Source organism: Schistocerca americana, chromosome 1 (assembly GCF_021461395.2).
Source record: "Schistocerca americana isolate TAMUIC-IGC-003095 chromosome 1, iqSchAmer2.1, whole genome shotgun sequence".
NCBI classification, from domain to species: Eukaryota; Metazoa; Arthropoda; class Insecta; order Orthoptera; family Acrididae; genus Schistocerca; species Schistocerca americana.
Window position 1 is genome coordinate 98,703,833 of NC_060119.1, and position 17,589 is coordinate 98,721,421.

Sequence of the window (17,589 nt, forward strand, 5' to 3'; positions counted from 1 at the left end):
GAAGGGACGATCAAATTAAGGGAATTATCTGTTGAGCGATCGATTTGTTCTTTGTGTACTTCTGTACTGTTCTTGAAGTTGGAACAGAGAGTTGGTAGCTAGTATTCCCGATGATTGTCCGATTGGCAGAATGTAATCCTATGAGAAATGTTACTCTTTGTTGACTTGCGTTGGAAGGATTGCAATTTGCTGCGGTTGAGAATGGAGGATGACGAAGCAACAAATTTTGTGGTAGGCTGGAGGCACTGGCGTTGTTATGACTTCATTAGTAATTAAAAACACTTTGTGTTCTGCCTTGAGGCAGGTCTTGTTATGGGGCAAGCCTTGTCAGAGACGTCCACCGCATGAGTGTCTATAGAAGTGATTCCAGTGGTGGTTTCCCGTTGCCTTCCATTGATGATGATGAAATGATAATGAGGACAACACAACACAACACCCAGTCCCTGAGCGGAGAAAATCTCCGGCCCAGCCGGGATTCGAAGCCGGGCCCCTTAGCGTGACAGACCGCCGCGCTGACCACTCAGCTATCGGGGCCGACGCATTAATAATTAAGTTAAGAAATATACAGATGACCCATCTTTACTGAGTGGTACCGAGAAATTGTAAAATAACCAGGAATAACGTTATTTTAAGTTACAAGAGTGGCGCTGTAAGTGTCTTCGTTTATTGAAACAAATTACTTGGGAAAGTATTGGTAATTAGACGTCAACCTCTGAAGTTTAAGAGATTTGTATTGAAGTCTATAATTGATGGGCTAAACTTGATGGTGGCAGTGAAGGTTTTACGGTTCTTGCTCGATGTGGGAAACCAAAAACAAAGAAACGTAAGTGCATATATGCTTCGATCTGAGATAAATTGCATCTCGTGTAGAAAGTTTTGACCCCTGAATCAAATTTAGTAGAGCAATCTAACTGCAAAGAATTTGTAGAAAATTACCTAGGCAGTGAACACTTTGAGCGCAAAGAGACGGCCGCGGTGGCCGAGCGGTTTTAGGCGCTTCAGTCCGTAACCGCGCTGCTGCTACTGTCGCAGATTCGAATCCTGCCTCGGGCATGGATGTGTGTGATGTCCTTAGGTTAGTTAGGTTTAAGTAGTTCTAAGTCTAGGGGACTGATGACCTAAGATGTTAAGTCTCATAGTGCTTAGAGCCATTTGAACCATTTTCAGCGCAAAAATTTAGTTAGGAATAGTATAAGGAAAACCGAATTTAAGTGAATGTGAGCAACTGTGTCAAACGGTCATGTGGACTGTTGTGTTGACAGAAGAGCCAACACCGTGTTACTAGCGGAGGCCGAAATGCACGCATGTTAGCTCACGCAGGCTGGCGCGAGGAGGGAAGGACTATACTGACGTGAGGTCTGGACCATGACAAGGAATTAGAATTCAGAAAGCGGACATAATTAGTTTGATACTCAACTTTAATCCAATAATGATGAACGTCGCTCTTGACGGTACATGATTCACAATATTATCTGTTCAGAATAGTAACTGAATATCGCGCCTTGCTAGGTCTTAGCAAATGACGTAGCTTAAGGCTATGCTAAACTGTCGTCTCGTCAAATGAGAGCGTATGTAGACAGTCAACCATCGCTTGCAAAGTCGGCTGTCCAACTGGGGCGAGTGCTAGGGAGTCTCTCTAGTCTAGACCTGCCGTGTGGCGGCGCTCGGTCTCCAATCACTGATAGTGGCGATACGCGGGTCCGACGTATACTAACGGACCGCGGCCGATTTAAAGGCTACCACCTAGCAAGTGTGGTGTCTGGCGGTGACACCACATGGACCCATCCTTTTATAACGATATTCAAATATGAGGCATCGAATAAACACACTTTCTGTAGTACAAAGCACGGCTTCTCTGCCACCTGACCAGAAAACATGTGGCTCAAGGAGTTCCCAGTGTAAAAGGCTAAGTATGATCCACATGAATCAAAAAGCACTTACAAACGTTCACTATCAGTGAATGGGACAAAGATGACTGTACGAGTATTAAACATTCGGGTGGACTGCTAGCAGACAATTTCTGTACTGACCCTGGACACATACTCGCCTCATAAAGACCTATATCCACAAGCGAGACCTGTGTTCAGTAACTTCGCGAAGCAGATCAATAAAATACACTCTTGTCCAAAACTGAAGCAACAAACGGAAATTTTGCAAAGTTGCTTTTATTTTACCACAAAACAATATAAACAGGTCACAGTAAACTAGATACAATGTAAAAAAATACAGAACGTAAACAACTGCAACATGCATAACGTTTTTTCCAACTTAACGAATTTGCACACACATTCCGACATCCGGTTAATGTGTTCAGTATGGGGTGTGTCCACCTCTGTTAGCACTACACGCCTGACAACAAGACATGCTGTGAATGATGTCATTAGTCTCATGTTGAGGCAACAATGCCCATTCTTCCTGCAGCGCAGCTCGCACGTCTTGGGGAGTCGTCGGTGGACGCAGGCGTTATGCAAGCCCTCTCCCTAATTCATCCCAGACATGCTCTACGGGATTCGAATCGGGAGATCGAGCAGGCCACGCCATGCGTGCAATATCCTCCGTTTCTGAGAAAACATCAACCACTCGTGCTCTGTAAGGTCGAGTATTATCGTCCATCAATACGAAGTCTGGGCTCGCAGCACTTCGCAACAACCGTAAATGAGATCCCAAGATCTCTTCACGTACCTGACAACAGTTAAACCCTGCTGAATCACTCGCACAATTTCATGAGTAGCGGTTCGAGTGGTAAACATAATTCCTGCCAGCACCATTAGGGATCATCCTCGATATCGGTCTATTTCCACAATGTTTGGGTACCGAAATCATGTTCCACGTTCCCTCCAGATGCGAATCCTTCGCGAATCACTCTCCACACCAAATCGGGACTCATCTGCGAAAACAACATTGGCCCACTGTTGCACCGTCTAGGTGGCATTTTGATGGCTCCACTCTAGACGTCCCCCTCTGTGAAAATGCGTCAGGGGTAGACATATAGCAGGTCTCCGAAAATAAAGGCCACACTGCCGGAGCCTTCTGCACACCGTTTGCCTCGATACAACACTTGTAGTCGATGCTGCGAGCTCGCGTGGCAGTTGCCGTGCTGTTCTAAGGCCGTACTGTCCTACTTTTACAGTCAAATAGTGGTCCCCCCCTTCTGAAGTCACACGTGGTCGGCCCCGCACTGGTCTTGTAGACACAACTTCGGTCTCTATGAACTGTCGCCACACTCGAGAAACAACAGAACGATTCACATTATGCCATTGAGCCACATCAGTTTGCGAGTATCTTGCTCCCTTTCATCCCTCCGCCGCAGAGAGTCTAGTAGGCATCTTCTCTGTGCCATACTGCATCCTCTGTGGCTGTGTCCCCAGCGAGTGTGGACGTGGGACAACACAGCAAACACTATCATCGTTGGCGTGGTCACCCGTTGACCGGAATGCCATCTTCCGTGCAGAACACGATCGTATGGATATCTGTTAACAGTTTGTGTGGTTTTATCGTGAACTAGACACAGAACTGGGAAACAGCGGTTTTGTTGCCTTAATTTTGGACACCAGTGTAGTCAAACCTGAACCACACGTTAGTTACGAATGAATAAATTAGCACAGCAAGTGTGCCCTGCACCCAACCAAGCTGCCTCTTGCCACTTCACCGTTCAGCGGCCAGAAACTTGCGCCACTCGACAGCAAAATACGACGTTCCTCAACCGGAAGAACACAAGAAGGTTTATTCAAATTTGCGACCCAGCATTCCCAGCGAAACGCGCGCCATCCGGTTTGTCGGTTCACCTGAAACTCAGAGAATACTTTCTGGGCGTCTCACATATTAATCCAAGGTTAACTAAGTTGTTCGTACCTTATTTTACAGAATATAAAACGCACTTTTTTCTTCGAAAAAAATATGCCTCTAAACTTCAGGTGTGTTTTATACTAGAAAGTAATATAAAAATCTTCCCTGTTTGATTTAAAATTCCCGCCGCTCTTGAAAATGGCCGTATATTCGATGCAGCGGGAAACCTATCTTAAAGTGGCCCACTGGGTTCACCTGGCAGCAGAAATGCACCGATGCGGCGAACGTGAGTTGCAGGGACTCAAAAGCGTGCTAACACTGTCTCCCTCTTTCCCCGCCATCACAAACCAAGAATACTGTCTGGTTAGCCTATGATGCGTCATTGCAGTCAACTAGAGTTGAAATTGATTTTTATTATCGGTATCATACACAATTGTTGTTAGTAGCTAGTTTGGAAATGGAAAAAATAAAAGGTATTATATGATGCCGTCTATAAACTGAAAGTAATAGCATATGCAGAAGAACATGGAAACAGAGGAACTGAGGGCATTTCTGCCCTCCACCAACAGAGAAAACCATTCGCATTTGGGGGACTACTAATGAACTGAAACAAATAAGGAAGACTAAATGTGTAAATAGAGGGCTGAATGCGAAATGGCCAAAACTAGAAGATGACGCATTGACATGGTTTCGAGGGCACTGTCAAAATGACATTGGAATTAATACAGAAATGATTCAAATACGGTAAATCTCACAGGAAGTGCTGCGTAAGTAACACACTCGATGGCAGTGAAGACTATCGAATATATGAAGAGGACAACAACGGCGATGATGAAGAAGAAGAAGAAGTAGAAGAAGAAAGTTCAGATGACGATTTTCAGAGTTTTTGAAGGTCAGCTCGGTTTTACAAACTAAGATTTTTTTTAGTCTGGCTTTGCACTCCAATAACAAAAATGCTAAAAAAGTTATTTTTATAAAAAAAATTGCTTAAAAATTAAGGGGCGTCTTATAGTCCGTAAAATACGGTAATCTATACTATGTAGAGAACAGGGTCTTTGCAGTAAATCTGCGGTATCTAGTACGCAAAAATGATTGAACTGGAAAAATGTTAACGTAAACGTTGAAAGCTGCAGTGTAACAACAAACCTTCAACTCTTTTTTATATACATGCACAGGAAAAACCAAGATCAGTATTGGGGGACACAGAGGAGGCCGGCCGGAGTGGCCGAGCGGTTCTAGGCGCTACAGTCTGGAGCCGCGTGACCGCTACGGTCGCAGGTTCGAATCCTGCCTCGGGCATGGATGTGTGTGATGTCCTTAGGTTAGTTAGTTTTAAGTAGTTCTAAGTTCTAGGGGACTGATGACCTCAGATGTTAAGTCCCTTAGTGCTCAGAGCCATTTCTTGAACACAGTGGTGCTGGAAAGCAGCGAGTGTGTACGTGAAAGGAAACTAAATACCGTCTGCCTTACAGGTTTAAAATATCACTTTGACCTTTTTAATTCTGTAGCGTGAACTAATAATATACTGAAAGAATATAGAGAATGGTAAACAGAAATAGAAGTTTATTTCGCTTCCCGGAGAAAAAAAAATTTCTGATAATTGACAAAAATAAAACACATTTTTCTACTCTTCCTGAATCACTCTTTTAATTCGGGGCTATGTCGCAGCTTATGACAAGAGGAGTAAATAAATCGCAGTTAGATCAAAATTAATGAAATCAGAAAAAAGAAAAATACTAATTGCATATCCCTTAAGGGGGGCAGGACGTCAAACGGGCCGACTTGGAGCAGGAGAGGCATCTCAGAACATTCTAATTTCCAGTGTCTATACTTTCACAAATAAATTCATAAAACTTTGTCAGCATCACCAAGAACGATTCAGGATTCACACTCATTGCAGTGGAAGTTCGAAAATATAACAAAATAATTTTTTATACGTGCGATATTTCATCAGTTTTTCACTTACTAATGGCTGCATTTGTTGCTATAGGTACACTTTTCTTCATAAGTTAGAGAGATTCTTCGATGAATTTTGCACAGCATGCATACCATACTCACAGGTGTATGAAATTCCAGAATTTATTTAATTTATGAAGAAACGAATGAACTGTTCTTTATTAAACTTCACGTTTAGAAAAAAACACAAATTTTATAGTTAATTACCTCAATTTGTACCATAGTTTTTGATAGATTTGGAAAATTCTAGAGTTTCATACACCTTTAAATATGGTTTGTATGCTATGCAAAATTCATCGAAGAATCTCTCTAACTTATGAAGAAATGTGTACCTATAGCAACAAATGCTGCCATTAGTAAGTGAAAAAAATGATGAAATTTCACACGTAAAAAAAATTACTTCGTTATGTTTTAGAACTTCCGCTGCTATGAGTGTGAATTCTGAATCCTTCCGCGTCATGCTGACAAAGTTTAATGAATTTATTTGTAAAAGTGTAGACTGTGGAAATTAAAATGTCCTGTGGTGCCTCTCCTGCTCGAAGTCGGTCCGTTTGACGTCCTACCCCCCTTAAATAGAAATAAAAAACTTCCGTAAGAAAACTAATCAGAAATTAGAGGCAGTTATCTCTGACTACGAAAGTATAGAATCGCAGAGTAATTGCTACGCTTGAGAATAAAAGAATGGTATTTCTTCCATAAGTACCTGCTTCATAACATATTCATTCATTAATATCGGAAAGAAGAATTTAACTGCTCTTTAATTCAACAGTTTCATAAAACCTGCTGCAAAGAACATTAGTGACCGCCTTGAACTGAGAACTTGCGTTGTATCATTGTTGTATGGAATCAGCGCAATAAGACACGTCGAGCTGGTGTCGTGACAGAATGACAGAAAGGAGGTATTGAGTTTGGACGTGGCCATGACCACACTGTGAACGGATTTGTCTGATTTTCTGGTGTGTCAGCGTAGACTGTCCATCGAATATACCGGGAATAGTGTATCACTCACATCTGTGTAACACGGGGTCTTGGTCTTAAAAAGATTCTAAATGCTAGGCAGCAGAGACCAGTGTCACGCCTAGTCAGTGATGGTTACGATACCGACAGGAACTGCTGCGGTCTGTCAGGAAAGTCCACCTCAACCGAGCGAATACCGCGAATGGTACTGCTTGCAGTGAACATTCGGAGTCGGGTACCTGGAAAGAGACCGTTGCTCACAGCAGAAGATAAAGCTGCACGTCTTCAGTGTGCCAAAAACACAGTGGACGCTAGCTCACTGGAGGCGTGCATCGTGATCTGCTACGTCGAGATTTGGCCACTTAACAGACGACGCAAGCGGGTAGAGCGCACCGACTCTCGCTGAGGTGCAAGGGAACATCGTGGCCCTGTTGCCTGACATGAATTAAGACACCCTCCAAAATAATGAATTAGGAATTTGGTGACTGCTAAATGAAACTAGAATCGTAATTAATTCGATTCATTACGTTAATGTTGCTGTTGTGATCTTCAGTCCGCAGAATCGTTTCATGCAGCTCTCCATGCTACTATACCCTGTGCAGGCCTCTTATCTCCGAGTACGTAATGCATCCTATATCCTTTTAAGTCTGCTTACTGTATTTATCTCTTGGTCTCCCTCTACGATTTTTACCTCCACGCTTCCTCAGAACGTGTCCTACCAACCGATCCCTTCTTCTTGTCAGGTTGCGCCACAAATTTGTCTTCTCCCCAATTATATTCAGTACCTCCTTATTAGTTACGTCATCTACCCATCTAATCTTCAGCATTCTTCTGTAACACCACATTTCAAAAGCTTGTGTTCTCATCTTGCCTAGACTGTTTACAGTCCATGTCCATGGCTACATTCCATACAAATACTTTCAGAAAAGTCTCGCTGACAGTTAAATCAAGCCGCGCGGGATTAGCCGGGCGGTCTAAGGCGCTGCAATCGCGGACTGTGCGGCTGGTCCTGGCAGAGGTTCGAGTCCTCCCTCGGGCATGGGTGTGTGTGTTCGTCCTTAGGATAATTTAGGTTAAGTAGTGTGTAAGCTTAGGGACTGATGACCTTAGCAGTTGTCCCATAAGATTTCACACGCATTTGAACGTTTTGAACTTAAATCAACTCTCGGTCTTAAAATAAATTTCTCTTTTTCAGAAACGCTTTTCTTGCCATTGTCAGCCTAAATTTTATATCCTCTGTACTTCGACCATCGTCAGTTATTTTGCTGCCTAGATAGCAAAATTCATCTTCTACGTTTAGTGTCTCACTTCCTTATCTAAATCCGTCAGCATCACTTGATTTAACTATACTTTGCCTTTGTTGATGTTCATCTTATACCTTCCTTTCAAGACGCTGTCCATTCCGGTCAACTGCTCTTCCAAGTCCTTTGCTGTCTGTGACAGATTTAAAATGTCATCTGCAGACCTGAAAGTTTTTATGTCTTCTTCCTGGACGTTAATTCCTCCTCCAAATTTTTCTTTTGTTTCAAAAAATGTGTGAAATCTTATAGGACTTAACTGCTAAGATCATAAGTCCCTAAGCTTACACACTACCTAACCTAAATTATCCTAAGGACAAACACACACACCCATGCCCGAGTGAGGACTCGAACCTCCGCCGGGATCAGCCGCACAGTCCGTAACTGCAGCACCCAAGACCGCTCGGCTAATCCCGCACGGCTTTCTTTTGTTTTCTTTACCGTTTGCTCAATATACAGATTGAACAACATCGGTGATGGGTACAACCCTGTCTCACTCCCTTCTCAAGCACTGCTTTCCTTTCATGCCTCTCGACTCTTATAACTGCCATCTGGATTTTGTAGAAGTTGTTAACAGCGTTTCGCTCCGTGTATTTTACCCCTGCCACTTTTAGAATTTGAAAGAGAGTATTCCAATCAATATTGTCACAAGCTTTCTCTAAGTCTAGAAATGCTATAAACGTAGGTTTGCCTTTCCTTAACCCATCTTCTATGAGAAGTCGCAGGGTCAATATTATTTCGTGTATTCTTAAATTTCTCCGAAATCCAAGCTCATGTTCCCCAGGTCGGCTTCTACCAGTTTTTCAAAAAATTGGTTCAAATGGCTCTAAGCACTATAGGACCTAACATGAGGTCTTCAGTCCCCTAGACTTATAACTACTTAAACCTAAGTAACCTAACGACATCACACACATCTATGCCTCAGGCAGGATTCGAACCTACGACCGTAACAGCAGCGCGGTTCCAGACTGAAGCGCCTAGAACAGTTCAACCATAGCGGCCGACTACCAGTTTTCCATTCTACTGTACAGAATTTCTGTTAGTATTTTGGAACCTATGACTTATTAAATTGATACGTCGGCACTTGGGCACGCGGGCACTTGCTTTCTTTGGAATTGAAAGTATTATATTCACATGATGTCTGAGGGTATTTCGTCTTACGTCTTACTCACCAGATGGAGGAGGTTTGTCATGGCTGGCTCTCCGACGGCTTAGTTCTAAGGGAATGTTGTCTAGCCTGGGACCTTGTTTCGACTTACGTCTTTCAGTGCTCCATCAAATTCTTCACGCAGTATGATGTATCCCAAATCATGCATAATGACTTAGACACTAAATACAAATGACTCGAAAAGTGGCAATTGTCTCTCAATTAGGAAAAGTATGCGTTCATCCATATGAGTAGAAAAAGGAAAGCCGGCCGAAGTGGCCGTGCGGTTAAAGGCGCTGCAGTCTGGAACCGCAAGACCGCTACGGTCGCAGGTTCGAATCCTGCCTCGGGCATGGATGTTTGTGATGTCCTTAGGTTAGTTAGGTTTAACTAGTTCTAAGTTCTAGGGGACTAATGACCTCAGCAGTTGAGTCCCATAGTGCTCAGAGCCATTTTTTTAGAAAAAGGAAAGCCTTTAAATTCCGAGTACATGATAAATCACACAAATGTAATGGCTCTCAGTTCTGCTAAATACATGGGAATTACACTTACGGACAACTTAGAGTATTGTTGAGGGGAAGGCAGACCAAAGGTCATGGCTTATTGGCAGAACAGTTACTAGATGCAACCTGTCTAATAAAGAGACTGCCTGCATCTAGAGTGCTGCTGTGCTGTTGCCCATCCTGACCAGACAGAAGGTGACCATCACGCCCCGTTGCCGGGGCATATGGTGGGAGACAATCAGGTTCCTATCCCAGCGCTCTCTGGGGCGCCTCCAGACATTTCTTCGCTGGTCACCAGGATGGTATAGCAACTTGTCACCCGTTATACTGCGCGAAAACCAGGAGTGATAATTCGGGGTGTCATTTCATTTCACTGCAGTTTTCATAACCCTTAACTAACGGAGATCTCAAATGTGCGTTTCAAATATCGTAATTATAAAAGGGAAACGAACCCGACTGGCGATATTTCAGGCGACAATGGGGACATGTAAGCAGTGCTACCCGGTGTTCTTCGAAGAGAGCTTGCACATGTGGCTGGGTATTGTCCAGCTGATACGTGGGATATGGAGCTGCTAGCATGAGTTGAAGTATCTCGGTCTCTAAAACCTCCCTGGTGTAGAGATTGTTGTTCAGACTGCTCTCAATACGCAAAGCGTCAGACTTAGCGTTTGTCCGCTATACCTTCAAGCAACATAGTCTGCCCGACAGCTTTCACAGGAGTAGGGTCCAACTCTTGCACAGCTGTTACTGTCGGACGAGTTGAAGCAGAATTTGTCCGAAAACACCGCATTTCACTACTCAGTGCCTCAGTGACGACATTACTGAGCCAATTACAGTCCCGGACGTCGGTGGTTTCTGGTCTGTGTAGGCACACACAGTGGCATGCGTGCCATAAGTTAACCCCAGCCGCGCGGTTTGAGGCGCCTGTCACGGATTGCGCGGCCCCTCCCACCGGAGGTTCGAGCCCTCCCTCGGGCACAGATGTGTGTATTGTTCGTAGCATAATTTAGTTATAGTTTAAGTAGAGTGTAAGTCTAGGGACCGATGACCTCAGCAGTTTGGTCCCTTGGGGAATTCACACACAGTCCAGCCCTCAATAGACGGCGTCAAACCGTCGACATATACACACCCTCTCAGCTCCGAAAGTCGAGCCAACACTGTGGGCGAACTTGTTCTGTGGGTTACAGCCGTGCGGCCAAGATTACAGCCATTCCGCACCGTGGTACTGTGGTCGCATTGTGCACTCCAGAACCCTCTTCTACGCACTTTTTCCACATACGTATCACTATCGTACCTGCTCGTCCTGTACGAACTGCACTGTCGAGGTACAGTAGATACCTCCAAAAGATCAGTTCATTGTGCCCCATTCCAGCTCACTCCCATGTCGAGACTGCACCCTTTGACTTAGACATACTAACACTTGCTTGCACGTTTCCGCTTCGTTTGAAGACTCTATATCGACTGAGCGTTGCGTAACAGTGGTCTGTCTGAAAACAAAAAAGAGGGTGCTGGTACACCTACGTGCACGCCATCTTCGTTCAGTCTCAGTTACTTATTCTGGTTCCACTGCTCTAGGCATCTTCTAATACTGGAGATAATGACATCACTCCTTCTGAACGCTGCTGTTTTCACAAACAGCATTTCGTATCACCCGCGGTCTTCCTCCAGTTCTCTTTTCCACTGGCATACTCCACTATTGTTTTTACTAGCCCCTCACGTCTGAATAGATGACCAACAATCTCAAGACTTGTTTTTATACAGCAGTGTTCCAGAAACTCCTCGTCTCTCCTACTCTTTTAATGAATTCGTCATTCCCCAACCATCCAGTGCCTCATTCCAAACGTATGCTTTCAGGGTGCGTTTCCTGATTTGAAGGCTGTTGTTTTTTGAGGTCAATATCTTCTTTTTTCTATTGACATTTATCTCATGGAATTGTTTTTCTTACTTCTTCTTTGCTTCTTCCACCTCCAGTGAACTCGCTACGTAAGTAATTGGATCAAGTTGTTGCAGTAGCTTGTCCTTTCCTATTACGAATATTAAATATCTAATAACTCCATCAAATCAGTTCTACAATCAACTAACGCCGAATCATTACGGTACAGAACTCATCAATTTACCTTCCAACGCTTTCGACAGTGCTGTTTTTTTGGAGTGATTCTGCCACAAAGATTGAATCGGATATCAGATCGTGAAAACAAAACAACGCAGATGTATAGAGAATGAAAGAACTGGGGAGTGGGGTGGCAGAGAAATGATTAATAACGGCAGTTTGGAACGGCGGGTAATGTCCCGGGGTGCGCTCCGCCTCGCCTCCCCCCTTCCCCTCCCCTACATCTAATTGGTTCCAATTGAAATGCGGACCTCGCGTGAGACGGCCGGTCTGCGCCCAGCTGCGCCACACTCCGCGGGGTTTCCGGTGCCGAGAGTTCCAAATACGGCTTCGGCCCGCCTCTGGGGTCGCTAATGGTGGCGAGGCTGGGGGATGCGCCAGCACGCGAGTGGCAGGGCGGCATAGCTAGCAGGGGCGGCTAAGGCAGCGCGGCTGCAAAGTACAGTGGCGCAGCGGCGGGCAGGGTATCGCGATGACGCGGCGGCATGCGTGCTGCAGTATAACCGTACCTCACCTAGTCTGATTCTACTCATCTGGCTCTCTAACGGGTTCTTTTCGCGAGATATCACCATCAGGGGGATGATTTACCGTCATACCAGTAGCGGCACGGGTTGTTCGTAACGACAGCCTCGTTGTGTCGAGTGAGCTGCTTTCCCTCAATGTACACGTATCACTAACAACTCACAATCGGTAGCATAAAACTGTCCTTTCTACCACGTATGCTTACTCTCAGCCATATTCCGCTTCAGAATACATAACCGAATTTATTTCAACTCGAAAAATATCTCATTCTCATGTTAACGACTTTTTAAACTTCTTTGGTTTTATCTTCATATTAATGAATTTTTTTACACTAAATTTTTAATTACTTGTATAAAATAAAACTACATTTAGTTAATTCTTACATGTTTCAGTCTAATTTTGTTTTTGTAATTTGTGTTTATCCTTGTGCTCATGTCAATATGATCATATATTTATTTTTTTGTTATTAATTTTCTGTCGCTTAATTTTACTAGGTTTATTGCTCAATAATTACTGCTCGAATTTCTTGACTTTTAATTCTTTTTAACAATGTGGTTTTAATTTTAATGAATACATTGTACTGTTCAGTTTTCATTATCTGTAACATTTTTCAGGCAAGATTAGTCCTTGCTTTTCCTTTTATTCTGGGTTGAGGACATAAAATTATCTTCAGGCTGGGGCATATGTTAATTTCTTATACTTTTCTTGCACTATTACCATGAACCACTAATTTTATTTTTCTTATCTGTAGTGTTATATAGACAGGTTCGTGTTTAATGTTGTTACCAAAACTCTCAAAGACTTATTGACCGATTTACTTCTAATTTTTGCACGATATTCTAAAAACGTTTAGGTGTAGATAGACCAAATACTTCTTAAACATATGGGGTAATAAAGATATAATATACTAATTCGGTGCCCTCTGCTTCATTGACGTAGACTGTATGCTCTGTACGCACTTTTTTGTTCTTCTTTAATGGGATTTTTATACTGTTCACAAATTGTAACACCTGCTTATCTATTCATGCTAATTAAGGCCAGGGAAGCATGGTCTTTTCCGAATGTACTTCTGACCAAAAAGTGATTCTGGTAGCAGAAGTCGGAGATTTTTGTTAATCCTGCTTTTGAATTCTTGTGGAAATATTTCCATAGAAACTTTCATCCCCTAACACGTACCTTTATTTCTAACCAAGAAGTGAAATACCAATTTAATATATTTAGTTTTAAAATTGTTTTAATATAACGGAATACTTTCTTAACATATTTTGTGTCCTATTTCACTTCGTTAAGGGTTGGATTTTCAGAAACACTAAAACGTCTATTTTTTTTATTTCTAACCAAAAAGTCAAACATCGGTTTTCATAGATGCAGCTTCAAAATGCTTTAGTAGTCGTTTGAAAACGATTTATTAAAAAAAAACTCTCAGTTACTGTTATACCCCATTAATGATTTAAATTCCAAAAATGCTGAAACATATTTTTTTGTTTTGTTTCTGAATGAGAAACCAAATAAGAGTTTTAGTAGTTCTGCATACAAAATTGTCTTAATAGCACCGAGTTTCCCAATAGCCTTCATCCTCTATTTTGCCCCCTTTGGAGTGAAAGTTCAAACAATCCCTTCTTAAAGGATGCCTGCAGTACAAGACCAGCACCCCTCTCCAAATTTCAAGTTTCTATCCTTAGCAATTTGGGCTGGGCAGTGATAAGTGAGTCAATTAATCTGGCCAAGTCTCACCCCCTAAATATTTGAATTTCCCCAGACAGCTGAACAGGTATTTTTTACTTCCAACTGGAAAGCCAAACAGCAATTTTCAGAGATTTAGCTTGAAAAATGTTTCCATAATGATATATTTTCATAAAACTTTCCATCCCCCTTTTACACGCTTAGAGGTTGAATTTCCAAAAAAAAGTGAAGCATGTAATTTTTCATTTCCAACAAAGACGCCAAATACCAAATTTCATAGATTTAGTTTCAAAAATTCTTTCAAAAAGAAATATTTTCGTACAAAAATTCATCCCAATTTCACCTCTTTAGGAGAAGAATTTCCAAAAACCGTGAAATGCGTAACACACTTTTTCATAGATTTAGCTTCAAAACTGTTTGCATAGTAAAATACTTCCACAAAAACCTTCATCCCCTATTACACTCACACAGGGGTGTAATTTTCAAAAATCAGTGAAAAATATATTTTTCATTTCTTTTCGAGAAGCCAAATTCAAGTTCTCATATATTTAGCTTTGAAAATCCTGTAGTGATTCCTTAATAACGATTCATTTTAAAAAATTCACCCACTGTTTCACAAAAAGGAGCTCATTTTTCCAAAAAAAACTGAAACCTGTATTTCTTTATTTCTCGCCGAGTAGCCAAATACCAATTTCCGTAGGTCCAGATTCAAAATTAGCATAATAAAATCCCTTAGGGGTGGACTTTCGAAACATCGCTTCTTAAAGATCACGTACAGTATATTATCAACACTATCTCCAAATCTCTGGTTTCTATCTTTAACGGTGCCGACTGGGTGATGTCAATCAGTCAGTCACAACAATGTCATTTATATGAATATAGATTAATGGGGAATATTGATACTAAAAATAAAGTTCTAGACCGAGTTGCTACAAATTTTTACAAAATAATAGACATTCAAATCTCGAAAAGTTCTTGACCGATAAGGTTCAAATTTTTACACAATAATAAACATCCATACGACCATAGGACGTATTATTTAAAACCACTATGTACATTTTCTCTTTAAGGTCGAATGTGAGAGACAGATTGCTATGCTGTGCTGAGAAAACGTGTAATTTCGTATACTTTCTCGCAATCAGTTTTAATTACGATAGCATGTCATTTAAACTATTGGACAAATCGCTTCTGTTATATAGATATTCTTTCCCCTTATATATAATTTTGCACAAAAATATGGTTTTAGTTTCTTCTTCGCAATGGTTTCGACGGAATAGTAAGTTTTATTTACGCCTAGCTTTATAATCCTACCCGTTGGAAGAGTAAAATTGCGCGAATTATTGTCACTAAAGCTACTAACCTCACAGATCCAGCAACTGTCTCTCGTATCCCGTATGCCAATGATCTCAACCGATTTATTCATTCATTTAACCGTCTTAAATTCGCAGTCAAGGTCTCGCTTGCAATAACAAAGAGCACAGTTCAAAGTCCGAAAGAGGCAGGAAGAGGAGATGGACAGGAAGGGGGAGATGGAGAATGAGAGGGCGGAGGTCAGGAGGTATATCCAATTACCAGACATATTTAGCAATTTAGAAGCTTTGCCAGGTTCGCTTGTACATTTTATTTGCCATGTATCTGATTTTGGTTCTTGTTTCTTTATGAGTTTGCCCTTTTTATTTAAAATGTCTAATTGTATTTCGCCTTTGACTGCCGAAAGATTGTGTTTTCTACATTGAAAGTAACATGATACAATGAGTTTGCCTATTTTAAACTGTTTTATATTTAAAATGAAAGTTATATATTTTGAAGAATGTTATAATAATGATTTTGAAATTATGTCCATGCCCAAAGGAATAAATGCAATTCATGTTTTCCCATGTTTCACTTCAATTTATAGCAGCATATTCAGTTGCCTAAAAGGCATACACGCTTCGACAGACAGCCTTTATAACTTACGTGTTTTGCTAGTGTACTTGCAAGTTACAAATTTCTGGCTCTGTCATGTTCTTTGCTCAGTTTATGTTACTTACAGTGTGTGTTGCTATCGCCTGAGCCTGTCCCTATTCTTTTGTTGGTTCAAAGGAGTGTGCGCCTCTATAGTGGTTACAAAGAGGATGTCTAGACTGGAGCGTACGAGCTAACAGCCTTGAGATGTTTGGGCTCACATGCGGTTCCTCTTCGTAGGAATGTCTTGGCTCAAACTCGTCGGTTGAGCCGCACATGTTGCATTTCACGCCCTAAATTAGACACTTGTGACACTCTGCTTAAATTTTCTGGCTGATGGCAAGTTTGCGAAATACAAGGTTAATATAACGTGTAATAACAATAATAATAATATATCGGGAACTAAATTAACGACCCATAAATGATGTAGGCCACACAGTTACGATTTGCTTAGAATAATGTTTATTCAGAAAGCAAACTAATACCGAAAGTGGTCGTATTTAGAGTTACTGTTACACCCGAGCGCATATCTATTTGATACAGTTGGATCATTCACAATCTTATCGCGAAACAAGTCCAATACTCCGCCTCCTTAAGGGGCTCCGGAAAGGCTCAAAATCATGAAAAGTTCAATTTTTACTTTTTTGCGTCTTCTGAATCTGCAGACTATTACCTTTTAATAGATATATAATTTATTCAATTCCGAAGACTACAACTATTTTAAAAATTTTTTTGAAATGTGTTCTACATGGGCGTGACCCACTGTGGCGCTGTTAAACTGCTGTCAAATGGTGTTATTATTAACGTCCGTGTTCATCAGGTACATTTTAGTGATGTGAGATAAAGTATGTGTTGTGGCTAAACTGTGATGGTTCAATATATATCGCTGGTGTGATTGTCGATTGTTTCATGTTTATTTACTCTGTCGTTATCTCGAAAATATTCGTAATTAATTCTGGTTCTTGAGTCTCTGTTTTGTTGAAGTATAATAATGAGTAAAAGTAAAGTTATTAGAAATCCTCTGAAGGCTTTTAAGAAAAGGAGAAATGTTGGAAAGCCAAAGGTATGTGTTATTACTGTAAACAATAAAGACGATAACCAAGTGAGTGAACCTAACCTCTCAAGTACACCTGCCCATAGCAGTCAAAGTGGGAAAGAAAATACTTCACAGAAGAAGCTTGGTTCAATGAGTGAAAACTATGAATGTTTTGTGGGCGAATCGGATGTGAATGAAATATTTGATATGTCGGTTCTCAAAGGAATTTTTTCAAACTGTGTAAGATGTATTCATTGTAGTGAAGTTGGTCTGGAACTCTCCATAATAAAGCACGTAGGACTTGCTAGTGAAATACAACTGAAATGTGATAAGTGTTCATACATGACCACCTTTTGGAACAGTGTTGCAGTAACTACGAACACAACAACGAGCGATGCTTGCTTCAGACAAGGAACGCCTTCGGGCTGCTGACAGGGCTGTAAAGAGTCTAGAAATACAAGCAAGAGTAAACAGGAGGAGGAACAAGAGGAAGCTGGAGGAGGAGTTTGCAGAGGATGAAGATAATCCATCCTATGGACTTGGAATGCACTAAAAAGTTAATCCAATCTTTGTCGCTCGATTCCCAAAACTTTTATTTTCTCATACTAATTACATGTTTTCTAAGGATCTTCCAAACATATTTGTTT